Source organism: Mycteria americana, chromosome 1 (genome assembly GCF_035582795.1).
Source record: "Mycteria americana isolate JAX WOST 10 ecotype Jacksonville Zoo and Gardens chromosome 1, USCA_MyAme_1.0, whole genome shotgun sequence".
NCBI classification, from domain to species: domain Eukaryota; kingdom Metazoa; phylum Chordata; class Aves; order Ciconiiformes; family Ciconiidae; genus Mycteria; species Mycteria americana.
The window spans coordinates 213,426,219-213,443,403 of NC_134365.1; the positions used below are offsets into that span (position 1 = coordinate 213,426,219).

The following is a 17,185-nucleotide window of genomic DNA, read 5'->3' on the forward strand; positions in this document are numbered from 1 at the left end:
GTCATACAAAAGATGAAAGAAAGGACCAGCCATCTTCTTTCTTTACAGCGAGTGATTCTTCATAAAGTTCCTTTCTGGATCTACTTCTAGTCACATAACATAAGACAAGAGCAAAAATAACTTAGACAGAAATGCAGAAATTAAAGATATTTCTGAATTTGTCCCATGGAAGGTTGGAGTCCCGCTGTTCAGTACTGTAGGCAGCTATTAATTATTTCATGCCTTAGAGGCCACAATCATGAACTGACACTTCACCGTACCCTATGACAAAACACAAACCAATAGGACTGTCTGTCTTTTAATAGACAGGAGAGAAAATTATGTCTGTCACAAAATTCACAGAATCTCAAGTCTTTTGATAAAATGAGAGATTTACTGCCTTACATCTATTTCAAAGGAAGTGAGGTCTATGTATTTCAGTCTAGATACCTTTCGCCTTTTTTTTAGATTAAAAAGAAAAAGTAAATGTATTTCTGCTAAATTTTTCATTTAGGTTCTCAAAACACATTGCTGTATACAGAAGATATATTATTCAGGTTCACCTAATGGTTTGCACTGTCCATCACTCTATCCAGTTATAGTATATGTTTCAGAGGATAGAATAAAATTAACATTTTATTCTTTATAAAATACTAGGACAAGAAGTTTAGTTCACATACTCTGAATTAAGTTATAATAAAGTAGGCAATTCTAATTACCCTTCAAGTTAAAACAGATGAATGGAATTACAATTGGTTTATAAAAGACATCTAAATCAAATCCACAGTACTTGTGCAGCTGGTTCTAATGAATCAGCATCTTACATAGCACACCTGTATGTCAGTATAAATCTTTGTTTTTCAAGAATGAATCTTTGTAAAAACCAAAAAGAACAGCTGCTTCATTATAAATTCTCAAGTCCAAGGAGTTTTCAAATCTGATGAATGTCCAGCATCACTGACAGCTTCATTTTAACAGACTGGGCTTCTTAATGTGCTACTAGATCAAGAAAACATCAAGGAACAGTGAAAACAAAATGCATCATGCAAAACCTGACATGTTCTGCTGGGAGAGGGCACCGGATCAAAGAGACGGCAAGAAGATGGCATGATGGCACCATGCTGTTTCATGGCAGAATAGGTGGCTATTGCAAAAAAAAAAAAATGTTAGTAAAAGACATGATCTCAAAGGAAGGTGAAACACAAGAGATAGTCACTTGAAGGATGCTCAATGACTGTGGTTAGCTATCCAAACCCTCTACTTCTTAAACCTCCCCGCCCCTCCCCACTATGTATTTGCTAATATAAATAGTACTTCTGTAATGTTGCTTTTTAGACTTGGAGCTGGCACCACTGCTGCCTCTTTGCTGGAATGTTTTACTGTTGTCATTTGGCAGTTAACAAGCATCCTAGAGAATAAAGTAAAGGAAAAATTATCCCTCTCATCATACCTATGGTAGAACTAATGCAGTCATTTTCTTACACTTTCACTGCAAACACTCTGTTTTCTTCTTTTTTCTATTGTTTTCTGTGGTTGCAGCCCTCAGCTATTGCTTCCTTCCGATTTTCATTTATGCTGTATATGCTGTTAAATTCCAGGTTGGGCAGTTCCTGAGTTATATTTTTTCAGTTTGGCACAGCGGATGCACTCTTGCTCTATTATTAAATTCACTTTTGTGTGTGTGCTTTTACAGAGAAGACCTCCTTCCCTGCAGAAATACTTTGAAGATCAGCAAAACCTAAACTAAAATAAAGAGAATTCTCTGTTGTCTTTCTATGAGCCACTGGCAATGCTGTGCTTTGAGCCAAGAGACCTAGGAGCATAAAATGCTGTTGGTTGTATTAGTTTGGTTGGCTGAGTAAAAACTGTATCTTTGTCTTGGTTTAGCTTCAGTCGGCAACTAAGCACCACACAGCCGCTCACTCACCTTCCCCGCCTCGGTGGGATGGGGGAGAGAATTGTAAGGCCAAAAGTAAGAAGACTTGTGGGTTGAGAGAAGAACAGTTTAAATAATAATAATAATAATAATAATAATAATAATAATAATAATAATAATAATAATAATAATAATAATAATTTGTAATGAAAAGGAAGACAGTAAGAGAGAGAGAGAGAAACAAAACCCAGGAAAAAATACAAGTGATACAACTGCTCACCACCTCACCGACCGACATCCAGCCCGTCCCCGAGCAGCGATCGCTGCCCCCCGGCCAACTCCCCCAGTTTCTGTACTGGGCATGAGGCCATATGGTGTGGAACAGCCCTTGGGCCAGTTGGGGTCAGCTGTCCTGGCTGTGTCCCCTCCCAGCTTCTTGTGCACCTGGCAGAGCAGGGGAAGCTGAAAAGGCCTTGACCAGTGTAAACATTACTTAGCAACAACTAAAACATCAGTGTGTTATCAACATTATTCTCATCCTAAATCCAAAACACAGCCCTATACCAGCTACTAGGAAGAAAACTAAATCTATCCCGGATGAAACCATGACAATCTTACAATGTTAATTTTGTTCAGCGAATGATCCAAGTCTTTGCTGCCAAACACAGTCCCATGACAGTGTCCCAAGACAGTTGACAGCAATCTGCTGGAAAACACCAAGAAAGCCATGAATGGAAGAGAATCAAAATAAAAACTTCCCTACATTCCAGATGCCCTCTGTCTTTCCCCTGTCATACTAGCTGTGATCAAAGCCTTATGTTTTATTTTGCTGTCAGAATATTCTAAGCAACTTAAATTCTAATTTTTTTTTTGCCAGAGAATGTTGATGTTATAGCAAAACTAAGTACAGCTTTCTGAGTAACATGGGGATGTTGTACATGCAATGTTCTGGATCAATAATTCCCATATTTTATAAGCTGTTGTGATTTAACCCCAGCCGGCAACTAAGCCCCACACAGCCGCTCGCTCATTCTCCCCTGGTGGGATGGGGGAGAGAATCAGAAGAGTAAAAGTGAGAAAACTCATAGGTTGAGATAGAGACAGTTTAATAGGTAAAGCAAAAGCCATGCACGCAAGCAAAGCAAAGCAAGGAATTCGTTCACTACTTCCCATTGGCAGGCAGGTGTTCAGCCATCTCCAGGATAGCAGGGCTCCAAGTAAATGTCTTCCCAAGACAGTTACTTGGGAAGACAAACACCATCACTCCAAATGTCCCCCCCTTCCTTCTTCTTCCCCAGCTTTATACACTGAGCATGAGGCCATATGGTGTGGAATAGCCCTTGGGCCAGTTGGGGTCAGCTGTCCCAGCTGTGCCCCCTCCCAGCTTCTTCTGCACCTGGCAGAGCAGGGGAAGCTGAAAAGTCCTTGATTTAGTATAAGCATTACATAGCAACAACTAAAACATCCCTGTATTATCAACACTGTTTTCAGCACAAATCCAAACCATAGCCCCACACTAGCTACTATAAAGAAAATTAACTCTATCCCAGCCAAAACCAGCACATAAGCCAAATTTCATACCAGCCAGAATAGAACCCACTGAAAGAGTGTATCTCAGGAGAATTTTATTAGTTTGGGTTGTGTCCATGTGTTGGGCTCATATGTCATGGTTTGGGAACCACTGCCCTAGATTAGGAAAATATGATCTATTCATGTATTTTCATGTCTTTTTTTCCCCTTCTTTTTTATAACAGTTCATCATATTAACATTCTCTTTATTTTTGTAATTTAAAAACAATAAAAACTGTTGGCACTTTTAATTGCACTGAGTATGGAAATTTGTCATTCTTTTTTTTTTTCCTCATGAATTTCAGAAGATTAAGCTGGGGTTTTTTCCTATGAATTAAATATTAAATATTAATATGTGATATTAAATATTTTTATTTTGAGGAACTATGTTTATGTTTCTTCTAAAGGTTTTTTTAATTCTTACTGCTTAATTCTTCCTCTTCATATAGGCATTTCAATTTCAGAATAACACCAAGCTATTTCAAAAACTGTTTTATCAGTCTAAATTTTCTGTGACTAATATAAGCACCTTAGATAAGGTAGTGCTTATACTTTAGAAGTCTTTCTGAGATGGGCAATTCTTACTTAGAGTAAGTACTTAAATTGCCTTTACAGTCCTTTTGGCAGACCTTTAGAAGGCAGTCTGGGCTATAAAAGATGAAAATGTAAGAAATCTTCAGCTGTGTCAGACCCTGGCTGCCAAGTCTATTTTGAAACAAATTCCTGCTAGAAAAGGACTTATGATTTCTTTCTTTCCTGAAGGTGTTGGTTAAGGCAGTTTTGTCTCTTCACTTCCCCACATCTTTTCTTCATCCTTCTTTTTTATGAGCTATTCAAGTGGCTAAAACACTTACAAAAATATAGATGGATATAAATATATATGTGTGACAAATACAGACAAGCATTAGTCTTGGGTTCTTAACCCACAAAGACTTCAGACTTAAGCTCCCAAATCCTAAGTGTACTCTGAGCATCACTATCACTAATTACCTTTCTCATTAAAAATATCAAACGTATTATTCCACTAAAACTAATTAGAATCTCATTCTTCCAAATATTTATAAGGCTGGATGGTCCACAGCATAGCAGAGATTTTTAAGAACATGAGTTCAAAATAAAAACCTCAAATGCCACAAAATACAGTGATAAGATAATCCTATTTTAGCATCAAGCATAGGAGTATTGACAAGTTTCAAAACTTTTGAGAGCTATAAAGTTATCAGCACAAGTTGCTTTATTTTTGCTTCATTGGAGTTACAGTTCACACCCTTTGCTACACTAATGCCGTGTGGGTAGGCAGGCAGTTGTAACACCCTAGACTACTCCAGCTTTACGGATACTCTGATTTATCGTCAGAAACAAAGAAAAAAAATCAAAGAAATATTTGTGTAACCTGGAGGAGGAGGAGTAGCTTCTTGCTGTGACATCATTGGCCTGAACGTTAGGGGGAGCCATCTGCACGGTGCCTCGGCAGACCTCGGTTGTGATCACACTTTCTACTTGATAGCATTTTGTGCCAGGGTATTTCCTCCCAAATTATAAAACCTTTCCCACTCAACTTAATCCTGTAAACACCGTGGAGGAATCCAAGTCAAACTGGTTTCTGTATATCACTAGGTTCTTTCCTGAAAAATTCTACACCTGCAATGACTGGTCTCACGGTAGTAATTGCACATTTATTTTACATTTTCTCATGCTATATTACTTATATACAGTTTCACTTCTTGGGAGAGGTAAAAAAGAGAGAAGTAATGCAGTATATGACCTACTCATTTAAGGAAAATGGTGTTCCCCTGCTATATTCAGGCCCAAAGTTATTGCTGCTTTCTTACACCAACATTCTGCCTTTGCCGGTCACGTTTGTCACGTAGACCTAATTTTACCTCATGCACCACAAGTACTTTGGCTAAATTATAGTTCACTTCTCTCCACTTCTGACATTTCTGTCTCAGAGGATGAAGTAGCTGTGTTTCCAGCAGTCACCCCTCATGGCTGGGTACCATGCAGTCCACACATGTGAACAGTGGTTCTGCCCCTACTACATACCTCTATCTTTTCAAACACAGTATTTTTTCAAACTGAGATTTTTTTTTCTTATTTACCCAACAGTATTTCTCTCTTGTCTTTCCTGTCCCTACCATAGCCCTGAGAAAATCAAAATTACTCTGACACAAATACAACAATACGTTGCTGAATTTCTGTCCCGCTGCACTGGAGAAGTTAGTTTTCTTATGAATATGCATTCTTGGCTATGCAAGTGTCAGCAAACACCCTGGTAAGCTCTGGGTAACTACCCCCTCACAGGCCACACAAGCAGCTCAGTGGCAATGGCATTTCCTTGCATAGTATATTCAGAACAAATACCTGCTTTCCTCTCTCTGAGAGCTGTCTTTCACAATGTTTGTTCAAACTTCTTATCTTTGATACCACTATGGGTCTGTTGTATTTGCTAGATAGAGGCCAACAGGTTCACAAGATATTACTGAGGGGAAAGGATACATGGACTGATAGCCTAATAGTAAGAGACCTATATCTCTGGAGAAACATGCTAAATAATCATTTGTAGTACAATGCCGCAGTCATTTCACCTGTAACAAAGCAGCATTCACGAGACTGTGGTTGCGCCATCCTCCGTTATGCCCAACTTGCAACCCGTTCCTGGAAAGCACGTTCAGCTCCTCTCTCTGCCCAGTCAGGATAGAAATTGAACTGAGCTGTCAGTAAGTTCCTCAGAAATTATTCTGAGCTGCTTATCTCTCATTCTCCTCACTGCTTCTGTTCTACTGCATAGAAATTACCAAAATGTTCTCTAAATCCCTCAGCTCCCAGCTTAATGGTCTAACCATCAAACTGTTTAGTCATGTCCATTCACACTTTCTAGCCCAATTAATAAATTGCTTCAGGCAGGGTTTTATTAAAAAACAATATCAACATGTTGACTTACAGGAAAAGGAATGCCAAAAGAGATCTGATGATGAATATTTGTTTCATTTTATTAAGTAGTATAAACAAATATTCATGCCAGGATGATGAATACAACAGGATTAAGAATCATCATCCAATGAAAGTTTGGCATCCTTTGTTGACGTGCTTGGACCTCTGTCTGAGACTGACAAAGGAAAGTAAGTGAATTTATTCCGGTTTGTTAAGAATAAGCAGGACAATCTTTAATGTGGAATAAAAAAGGAAGTAAATAAAAGAACTGTGACCTTACAGTAAATGTTATCTTAAACAACATACATTTAAAAATAAGCAAATAAAATACTCCACTGAAATAATCAATTTTTATTTAATTATCACAGAGTTACATTCAAAAGATCAATAAAAGCATTTTAAATATCTAGACTAGCAGGTTTGCTACTATGAGCCAGAGTTTTGCTGAAAGGGCTAGCTGGTAAGAAAAGCCACAACAGCTTTGTTGCAAATTGATTGGGATTAAATGGCCCAGAAAACATATTCCAGTAGACTTAGAAATGAAAATGAATTAAAACTGGCATGCAGGTTCTTTCTACTAAACTATTAAATGTCCCTCAAGCTGGACAATTTGGAAGATTTTTTTTTTTCCTCACATTGCTTCCTTTCCTCTGCTCCTTTTGAAGTCACTGAAAATGTTAGTATTGACTTCGGTGAGAGCGGAATTGGACTATATGGAGCATTTTTGAAAAGTTCTTGTGCACTTTCTTTGAGAAGGTCAAGTAAGTCCATTGATTTACTATTGTTAGGTACTTCTGAAGACTCCAAGTTATTTAACATCAGTTCATGGCAGAAAACATGTGTAAGCAAGATAAGCAAAATAAACCATTTTAAAAGGTTCTTTTTTTTTTCCCATAGCATAATTCTATTTAAAATAGGGCTTCTGCCAGCCTATTATCATAATTTTTAAATGAAATAACTGCTGAGAAAAGCTGCTATCGAGACTTGCCATCTTGTCTTGCCATTTGACTTGTCTTCCCAAGGAAGGCAAACGCCATCACTCCAAATGTCCCCCCCTTCCTTCTTCTTCCCCAGCTTTATATACTGAGCATGAGGCCATATGGTGTGGAATAGCCCTTGGGCCAGTTGGGGTCAGCTGTCCTGGCTGTGCCCCCTCCCAGCTTCTCGTGCACCTGGCAGAGCAGGGGAAGCTAAAAAGGCCTTGGTTTAGTATAAGCACTGCTTAGCAACAACTAAAACATCCCTGTATTATCAACACTGTTTTCAGCACAAATCCAAAACATAGCCCCATACTAGCTACTATAAAGAAAATTAACTCTATCTCAACTGAAACCAGGACAATGACCAAAAGTTCCCATGGCACTTATTTGGTTTTGTGCTCCAAAGTCACTTAGGTACTATAACCTTACTAATTTTACCCCTTTTCATAGTCACTTCTCACTTTACTTTTTCTCATGCTTCTCATAGTTAGGCAAGCAAGTCTATGCCCTTAATTAATATCTCTTTTATGCCAGTGAAACAGAAGAATATCTCTTGGCTTTCTCATTCAAGAAAGTACGTTCAATGTTCAACACAGCTTAGTGATCTGCCATGGCATAGATTTCATCTTGACTCTAATATTTCCTTTTATATTTACATTTTTTTAGTTGTAAACTGTTGCTTGGCAACATGGATACGGATTCAGCACATGATATTTTGTCTAGCGTTGAAAGATTACTTTTTTTTCATTTGACAAATAGATTTGATTTCCTTAGTATTTGGAACGTTATGCAAATGTTCTCATAAACTTTTATGAAATATCTAGAATATTGTAGGCACAGAACTAAAATTTGGGAACTAAATTATGGATCTAAATGGGACCTAAAAAATTAAGATCTAGAAAAACAAAGCATATATGTAGAGCCTGTGTTGCTCTTAGTTCATGCTGACCAATGCCAATCAAATTTCTGAAACATGTACTCTCTATCCATAAAATGTGGAAGCAGTTTTCCAGTACCTGGAATATTCAGATTACACTGAATATGGTTCAAATACATTCTAACAGATAAATTCATTAAACTACTCACAGCAATAAACAGTGTTTGGGTTGCCCGTGAAGCTAGTGATTAATAGTTGAAGTCATTAAGACTCTTGCCCTTGACTTCAGTATGAACCCTGAATTAAAGGATATTAAATGGAGATGTGTATATAACATTTTAAACACGGGATCTATCCCTACAATTATTGTGCCATTTACAGAGGAATAGCTAGAAAATATGTTAGCATACGTGAGCCACATAATTTACCATTTTAGATGGAGACATTGCAATTACCCAGCTGTCACAGAGAAAAGCCTTGCTATGTATTAACTGATAAACCATGATAGGTTATGCTCTATTATCATAAGTTATCATTGGGTTAGGACATCAAAGGCCCGGATACACCAAGAAAAGCAATAAAAAATTCCAGATGGAATCGTACTGCCTTGCACTATGTCTTGCATATCACTTTGAAATGTTAACAAGGTACTTCTCAAATGTCACTTATCAAACAACCTCTGTGAAATATGACTGCAATACAGAAGAGCGTGTACTTCATGAAGTTATAATTTATTTTACAAAAAAGAATCAGGTTTTGGTTTTGCATCACTATTTCCTAAAATTTATATAATCCGTGTACATCTGTGTATAATTTAATTCTGGAATGTATTTTGCAATACATTTTTTTAAAGATCTTGTCAAATAACAACCTGTTGTGTTATTGTACTATAGAACATATGTTTAAGTTTTCTAGATAACCCCTACATGCTATTATTTTTTCTGCAGGCCATTCACACTCATTTATTTTCAAAGCCTTTTCTACCAGATTTATAGCCAAAACAACCCCAAAACAGTACCTCAGTATTTGCAGATGCAGGTGTAGTTTTAGCGATAGACCTGTGTTTGCAGAGACAGACATAGAGGCGCTGATACATTTCACATGCAGTATTCATTGGTGGTAACCATAGCCACAGTTCTGAAACCTAAAGCCTGATTATGATGTCTTAAGGGTTTTGCACAAGTATAAGCATTGTTTTCAGTAGTTTCACCCAAAGTAGGTTAAGAGTCCTATCTTAATCCTTTCTTCTTTGAAGACTTACAGTTAGATATAGATATTGTATTAAATGACACTTTTTTATTTGAAGTGTGATCATCTCATCACATTTTTATGCTTTTGCTCTCAAGTATATTCTGGATTGCATTTTTTTTCAACTTTGTCCGTTGACTACTTGTATCATTAAGCAAATTTCTTATGCAGAAGGCAATTACACACCTAGGGTGCAGATCACCCCTGGGCCTCATTCTTATTTTTGTTAAGGCCAATCTCTGCCTACTCGGTACAATAAAGGAGTCATAAAAGTGCTGCTCAGTGAGAATCAGGCCCACTTGAGCAGAGAAACTAAGCAAAATGTAATGGTCCTGATCTAATGGCTTCTTTTGGTCTTCGTATCTGTGAGTTCTTTCACATTATTTTAAAATTCCTCCTCCACATGGGTCATTACAGCTTAAAGAAGTCTCAGCAATATTTATGCTGAGAGAAGTTAAGGTTTTTTTGTGACATACCGAAACACCAAGAGATGGTAAAGAAGCCACTGGCTGCACATTTTTTTAAGATTTCCTGTACTCCCTTGTTTTGGAAGTGATTTAGGAAAAAGCTCTATGACTTGCACTCTTAACTTCACCCAAATTGGAATGATCCCTTATTTCTAAAGACCACTTCAGATCAGGCTTCTATTGCTTTATGTTACTGACATAAGTCCTCACCCATTAAAATGGTAGAACATGTGAGCTGGTGTTTGCTAAACTCATTCAAATTCCACTTTGAGTCTTGACTGAATATAAGAATTTTGTACTGAGCACGAACGGGGGGAGAATGCTGGGTTTGGTGAGCTTTGGTTTGGGTATAGTAAAGCAAGCTCTGTGTATTTTGGTAATAAATCTGTCATGTTTGTGTGGATGTCAACACAGAAATCAAGGCAATGCCTCACTGTGGGAATTATGGTCACTTAAAATGTCTAACTCGAAGAACTGGACAACTCAGGTAGTTGATTTAAAATGAATTGAGTGCATACACATGCATTCTCTTTTGAAAATGATGCTTCTAAATCTGTTTTCTGTGGAAATGAGAACTACAAGCTGCTTCAGCAAAAGATATATAGCAAAGGAAACCACTCTTTGTTTTCACATTACTTTATGCTGCCAAGATGTGAAAGTATTGCTGCGTAGGCCTGCTATGAGTCTTGTAAGAGATTTGTGATTTCCTGCAGCAAAGAATCCTTTAGTCCAGACTTCTCAAATCTTGTGATGTATATATTATAGATTAGCTCTGTTATTTCAGCACATTTATTATGGCACAATGTTTTCAGAAGAGCCTGGCTTTGAATGCTGTAGAGCAAGTGATGAAATGGTCAGGCTGCAAGGTCTTTGACACAATTTCTTCCTTCTGACGACAATGAGCCTTTCTAGTGATGTTCCTTCTGTGATACTCATTAAAATGTGTCTCTACCTCCGCAAACAGTTGACTGAAAGAACTTCATGTTTATAGCCTATGTCACCTGAGTTATTCTGAACTGAGTTTTAGAAGATGAAGGGCTCATAAAGCTGTTCTATAATTCAATTCTGTAGGTATCTATGGGTAATACCAATGTGAGAGCAAGGGGTGAGCTAGCTATCAAACATTATATTATCTGAAGGCAGGCACTGAATTAATTAGAGGGATGTCTTGATCTGAGCAGAGCTAGGAACGAAGTACTGACTGATGCCAGTGGCAAAGCTTCAGCTGATTTCAGCAGGAGGAGGATTTCAGTGTATTTACCCTGCTTGGGTCATTATTCTAGGTCTGACTTGATTTCCTTTGCCATATTTGGTTTGGTTTGCTGAACGGGATGTTAAAAAAATTACTGAAATTACTGATTCCCTGGGGGACTGTGAATATTAATTTCTTTGTATTTTTGATTAATTAAATGTGTGCTAATTATTGCAATTATGGGCCTGAAATGACTTATTCTTTCTCTGAAAAAAACCTTTTAAAACCTTTGAACACAGCGAATTTGCTATCCATTGTACCACTACAAATTTTATATTAGTCTCTCTAGATTTACTATAGAGCATACACTGAAGTCTGGAGATTTAAGACTTGTATTTCTGATCACAAAAAAAAGTAAGAGTCTGCTTAACTCTGTGCTATTAGACCAATGGAACCTTTCTAGGGATGTATAGTTTTAAAATAGGGGCTAAAAATACAAATAATATTGTTAACATATCATCCTCACCTTTTTGTTCCATGTTCAAATGGTTTGCGTGTGACCACAACATTAAGATTCACCCCAAAGTTTCTGATTAGTCATAAACAGACAAATTCTCTCCAATGTAATAAGGTTTAGTATTAATATATGCATTATTATTAAAAGTAACTGCTGAAATATGACATATATTTATGTTTCTTTAAATTTAATTTTGTGTTGTCGGACTTTTTAGCTAATTTTTTTTAATGTTTGCACCTCCTTAGAATACCTAGATATGTCTATATATACTGATTTATTCATACCATTTCCTTGTTTATATATACAAAGATTAAGTATATTATTTATGATTAAAAGTATTATTCTATAGAAAAAATAAGATGCAACCTCTCAAGTGTTGTTTTGAATTATATTTCATAGCAGTATAATAGGTTTAATAATTTCACAAATATATACAAAAAAGCACATAATAGCTGGTATACAGATATGTGAGATTTTCTATTGCATGATACTTTTTTCAGGCTAAATATGCTGTAAATACGTACTCATAGGAAATAAATATATATGTATACAAATATAGATACATACATATATGTGTATATATGTTTATGTATATTACATTTTCTGTCAAGTAAGTGGATGGTTTTACTTAAACCAATTTTTTTACCCATTTCTGAAATATTTTTAAAGTAGTAAGGCTATCTCAGTTATCTGTTCATTCATATGACCATGTTTGAATTTATCATAAAGATTTTTGCTGCACATCCATAAAAGTGGTGCCGTGATGTCTAATGGAGAATCATTCCATTACTGGCAGCCCCAGTAAATCATTGATACAAGATAATTCTGATTCAGAATAAGCTATTTTTCTCCTGGTGGACTTGATATAATGAAAAATCCTCTCAATCAATGCAAGCAGAGTCAATCATGAGTAGAAAAATAGTATTGGCTTATATTTATGATCATGTTGTGCTGCTGTAGAACAAACTGAGGACCCTCCTGCATTCAGCATCATCCCAGAGATGTTTCCATTTCAGGTGGATGGGATGCACAGAAAACAGCTTTGTGACAGTGTTTCAAGACAGTAGGTTTTTGCTTATCATTTCTGCCAAGACCTGACTTCTGTACATGACTTTTTTTTGGCATATGCTTATATAGGCTTAGTACGTACTAACATTGCATTGCATTATGTATTACATTTTAGTGCCTGAGAGGCTCTACTGAAGTCAGGCATTCTAGGGAAGATAAAAATCAGTATTTTCACAGTACGAATACATATTTGATTGAAATGTTTTAGAGATGAACCATTTTCTTCTTTCCTGTTTTTCTGCTTTTGCTGACATTATGTAACTGGTGTTTTTTAGGCTGTCATTATGAGAAGTTTGCAGTTTGAGGAGCTTAGAGTGAATTATAAATATGAGTCAACAGCATTAATATTGTTGAAAAGAAAAGCTGTTGCCATATTTGGAAAATATACTTCAAGGATGTGAAGTAATCTTTCTACCCTTTACCAAAGCAGTGATGGAAGCAGTTCTGATGTCTGATGGCCAGCTCCCAAATAAATTTTAGGTTTTCCAACAGCACACACTCCTTCCTTTGCTTTTACTCCCTCTTAGGCAGTCCTTAACTAATGTGAAACCTGAAAAAATGGTTCCTGCTCCTCTTTTCCCAACATGTTGTCAAAAAAAGAAACCATTCATCAAACTTTCTTCCTCTTCCCACCCCCTTATTAAAGGCTTAGCAGTTCCTCCTGGTAGCTACAGGGAGAAGTCTGGGGACAGTATGGGAACTGCCTGTTGACTTCAGCGTGGGATTGTGGACAAGCATGAAAATGTCCCCAGTTCAGGATAAGGCATCCTTATGTCTATGTGGATTCCAATAGGAAAGTCCATCAGTGCCCTCTCATGTTTAGTCCACAAAGTTCTCATTTGGGCTCACCAGCACCTCCACCCAGGTCAGATCCTTGACAGTTTGTCAGCACTTTTGGAGCATCCCAAGTCTGCAGAGACAAGGACCAGCTGGGCACTTTCAGGAAGAATGAGACTCAGAATGACAGCAAGTTTCGAAAAGAGCTCTTGAAAGGAAAGTTGGAAAGAACGAGGTTTATTTAGTCTAGACAAACCTGAAAGTCTATGTAAATGGTTGCTCTAAAACAATGGCAGTAAAAAAGTGAGGGACTTAAATTGTAGCACAGATTTCCATTATAACTTAGGAAAAACAACTTTAGGAGCTTATAAAGTTGTCTAGGCATCCAAAATGCCTTTCTTCCTGGTAAAATGTCAAATATTTACCTTCTCCTCACTAAAGAATTATTCGGGAATCAAGAGAGCATACTGCACAAGTTGAATAGCCTTGGTGTTTTAAGGGGTAACATTCAGCCAAATTTCTCTTCAGTTTAGGGGGGAGCCCATACAATTTATATCTACAGATATAACTTCCTCCAGTTAGTCTGATTAGCCATGAGAGCTTGCAAGCGTGAAGAAAGGGCATCACACATTGGAAACTATATTTTGTTGTAGACCGGACTACAGTCAGGCTGAATTACTTTGCAGCTCTGAATTACAGATGCAGACAGCTGCAAAACTCTCTGTTTTCATGCAAATTAGATGTTGCTATAGACTACCAATCTCTCAAATTGCCATCACAACCTTTCTCAGTTTGGGGAAGTTTGGATACTCTGCAACTAATTAGTACCAATAATCCCGTGTGCAAGTTACCTGCCAAATTCACTGCATAGCTACTTCTTCTAGATATCATCTTGTAGAAAACAGTGTGTCATACTGCCTAAAAATAAGCAGTTCATTTCTTTCCTTTGAATTACCCTTAAATTCATTTATCTTTACAATATGCATGAAAAGGAAGACAAAAATGAGGAATTGCAATCTAAAAAAAGCCAGGCAGCAAGAAAAGAATCCCCATTCATTGCATACACAGTTATTATAAAATGAACTCATCTAAATGCAACAATTTACAGCTGCTCACCAAAAGCAATTTCCCCCCCCCCAATATTAACCAAACAAATTTACCTTTGCAAGACTGGCAGCGCTTTGCAGAAGAGTGTGAGGACTCTTTAATATTTTTAGAGCTTTTAAGATATAGAAAAAAACCTGAAAAAGCAGAGAAATACAATGAAAGGAAAATTAAAGACAGCTACTCAGTCAACAAACTCCTACACAGGTGGAGAAAAATTGTCAAATATATTCTCAAATGCTATCGGTCAGATTTTTGGCAGGAGAGTGATTACACGTGGGCAGAACAGCAGTTTCCATCATCATTATGTGGCCTGCAAACAGATTTTGCATAACAAAAAAAAGACCAGTCTACAGCCTAATGAATGTACTCATTAACTGTAATAGCTTTAGCTATAGACTGAAGGGGGAGGTACTTTAGAGAAAAAGAAATCAGCTCAACTGATCCCAATATACTGCTGCATTTTCAATTTAGAAAATAAGTGGAACTGTTTACAAAAGGGAGGGTGGGGAGTCTATTTTTGTTGTATACTTGTATCTCTTAGCATTTTGTCTAATCTTAGAAACAGTGGTTTAGAAATGTGTGCTGAATATTCCAGGCAGTTTTCACAGGGATCCTAAAGCTGCATTCTCCAGCTCACTGTTACTGACTCAGGACATCAGTGACCACAGTTTGTCCAGAGCTGGTAACTGGAAAGTTACTTTTGGTATAGTGAGTTTCTTAATGAACCAAACTAGTGGACATGTCTCCAGCTTTCTATGCTGTATCCCACCGGTGTAAAAAGACAGAGCATCCATCACGTTAGCTGTAGAGACAACAGGTAACATGGTGAGGAGCTGTTGCAGGAACATGTCTTCCAGTTAGCAGTCTGGATGTCCACCTACCTAGTTGCAGCTGGTTTAGCATTAGTACTCTCCCTGCTCCCGTCTACCAACCAGGCTTGGTAGCAGCTGAGAAGAGACTACTGCATCATCCTAGACAAGGAAAATCAAGTGGTATCAAAGGAGTGGTATCAAAAGGAGTCTTAGCTCTAAAACCATAAACTGTGGCATCTGAGTGGGATTTGGGTGTGTCAGAGACAATATGTACCTTTTTACTGTAAAAAAAACCCCAAACTGGAACCATTTCAGTGATGCAGAGCAAAAAAAGCATTCAAATAACTTTGGAATAATACACACATATTGCATAGAATTTGCATAGGTTTGTGTAGGTCAGCTGGCTCTGTGTGGAATGCATTACGTAATGAAGACATTTGTGTGCACTTTGGGAAAGACCAGCTTAAAATATCCACATTTTCACTTCAGCATGTATCATCATTTGCTATCATTTGCTATTTAAACAATCCAAATAAATTCTTAATACCACATACCCTTTAAGGAGGATGGTCTTACATTTCAATATGTCAGGTGTATGGTTGGCATAAAATGTACTCTAGGTCTTTCACCATAAATTTTGTTAACTTGATAGTATATACCTGACACCTGATTCCTTGGCAGCATATACCTGATTAACTCTTTTAAAGTGAGCAGCTAACAAAAATCTGCCCAATGGCCAAGAAGTCATATTTGCAATTCACTGTTGTTTAACTTATTAGTACAATAAAATTAAAATAAGTTTATGGTCAAAGTTTCATATAATACAGCAACTGAAAAGGGTTGCAGTAGTTTTGGAGACTGCCAATTTGTACAGTGTCCCCTGGTTGCTCTGCCCCTCTTTTACTATCCAGCATATGTGCTTGCTAAACTTTGAAGCAGATTATAATCAGTAGTCTTCAAATCACGGGTTGTGTCTTTCTCTATATACCCTACTCTCAGCACAATGAAGTTCCAATTCTGATTTGCACTGTCAGGATGCTGCATGGAAAGACAACAAAAACATAACAGGCATCAGCATTGTTGAGGAATACTTAAATTTGAAGCTGTCCTTGAAGGATATTGTGGTACTGAATGGAAAAATAATCAATTACAGTATCTATTTAATCTGTTTTTTAGCGTAGGATTTTCTTCTTTGAAACTTTTTTAGTCCAACTGGCCTTCAAAAGTTGCAGACTTTCCCTGCTTCCTTGGAAGGCTTCTCAAGAATCTGAAAGCATTCACTGTAAGTCAACATCATAAAGAAAAATCTGAACCCTATAGTTGAGATTTAAGAAATGTCATAAACAATATAAAAGACTTGTAACATTTACAAATAAATCCTGCATCCATTTAGTATGTAGGCATGTCAACTTGTGCAATCATTTTGCTGTTGTTCAGATCTGATGTCTTATCATTGACTAATTGGCATCGGAGTTTCAGTTCCCACGACTGAGGTGACTTGAACTACAAAAGTAACTGTTTTTACATATAGGGACAGTAATACAGAATTGCTGCTACGGATATTCAAAACTGAGTGGGTGGTCTTAAACTGCCAAACCTGTGTTTACTTCAGATTATTGGCCAAAATGTCTAAATTAGGGAACATATATTTTCTGTTTTAAAAACACAAAGGATTATCTTAATTATACTGAGACATAGTATGATTTGGGGAATATTTCTAAGCTCTTTGACGAAAAAAAAAGAAAAGAGATTAAACTATCATTTTCATTTAGAGTAATTTTA

The 17,185-nt window shown here is 37.0% G+C and overlaps 1 protein-coding gene across 3 annotated transcripts in view; it reads left to right on the top strand.

Annotated features, from left to right (window-relative positions):
• Positions 1–17,185, top strand: part of GRM5 (glutamate metabotropic receptor 5) — a 282,843-nt gene that overhangs the window by 196,307 nt on the left and 69,351 nt on the right. The gene's annotated exons all lie outside the window — the stretch shown is intronic.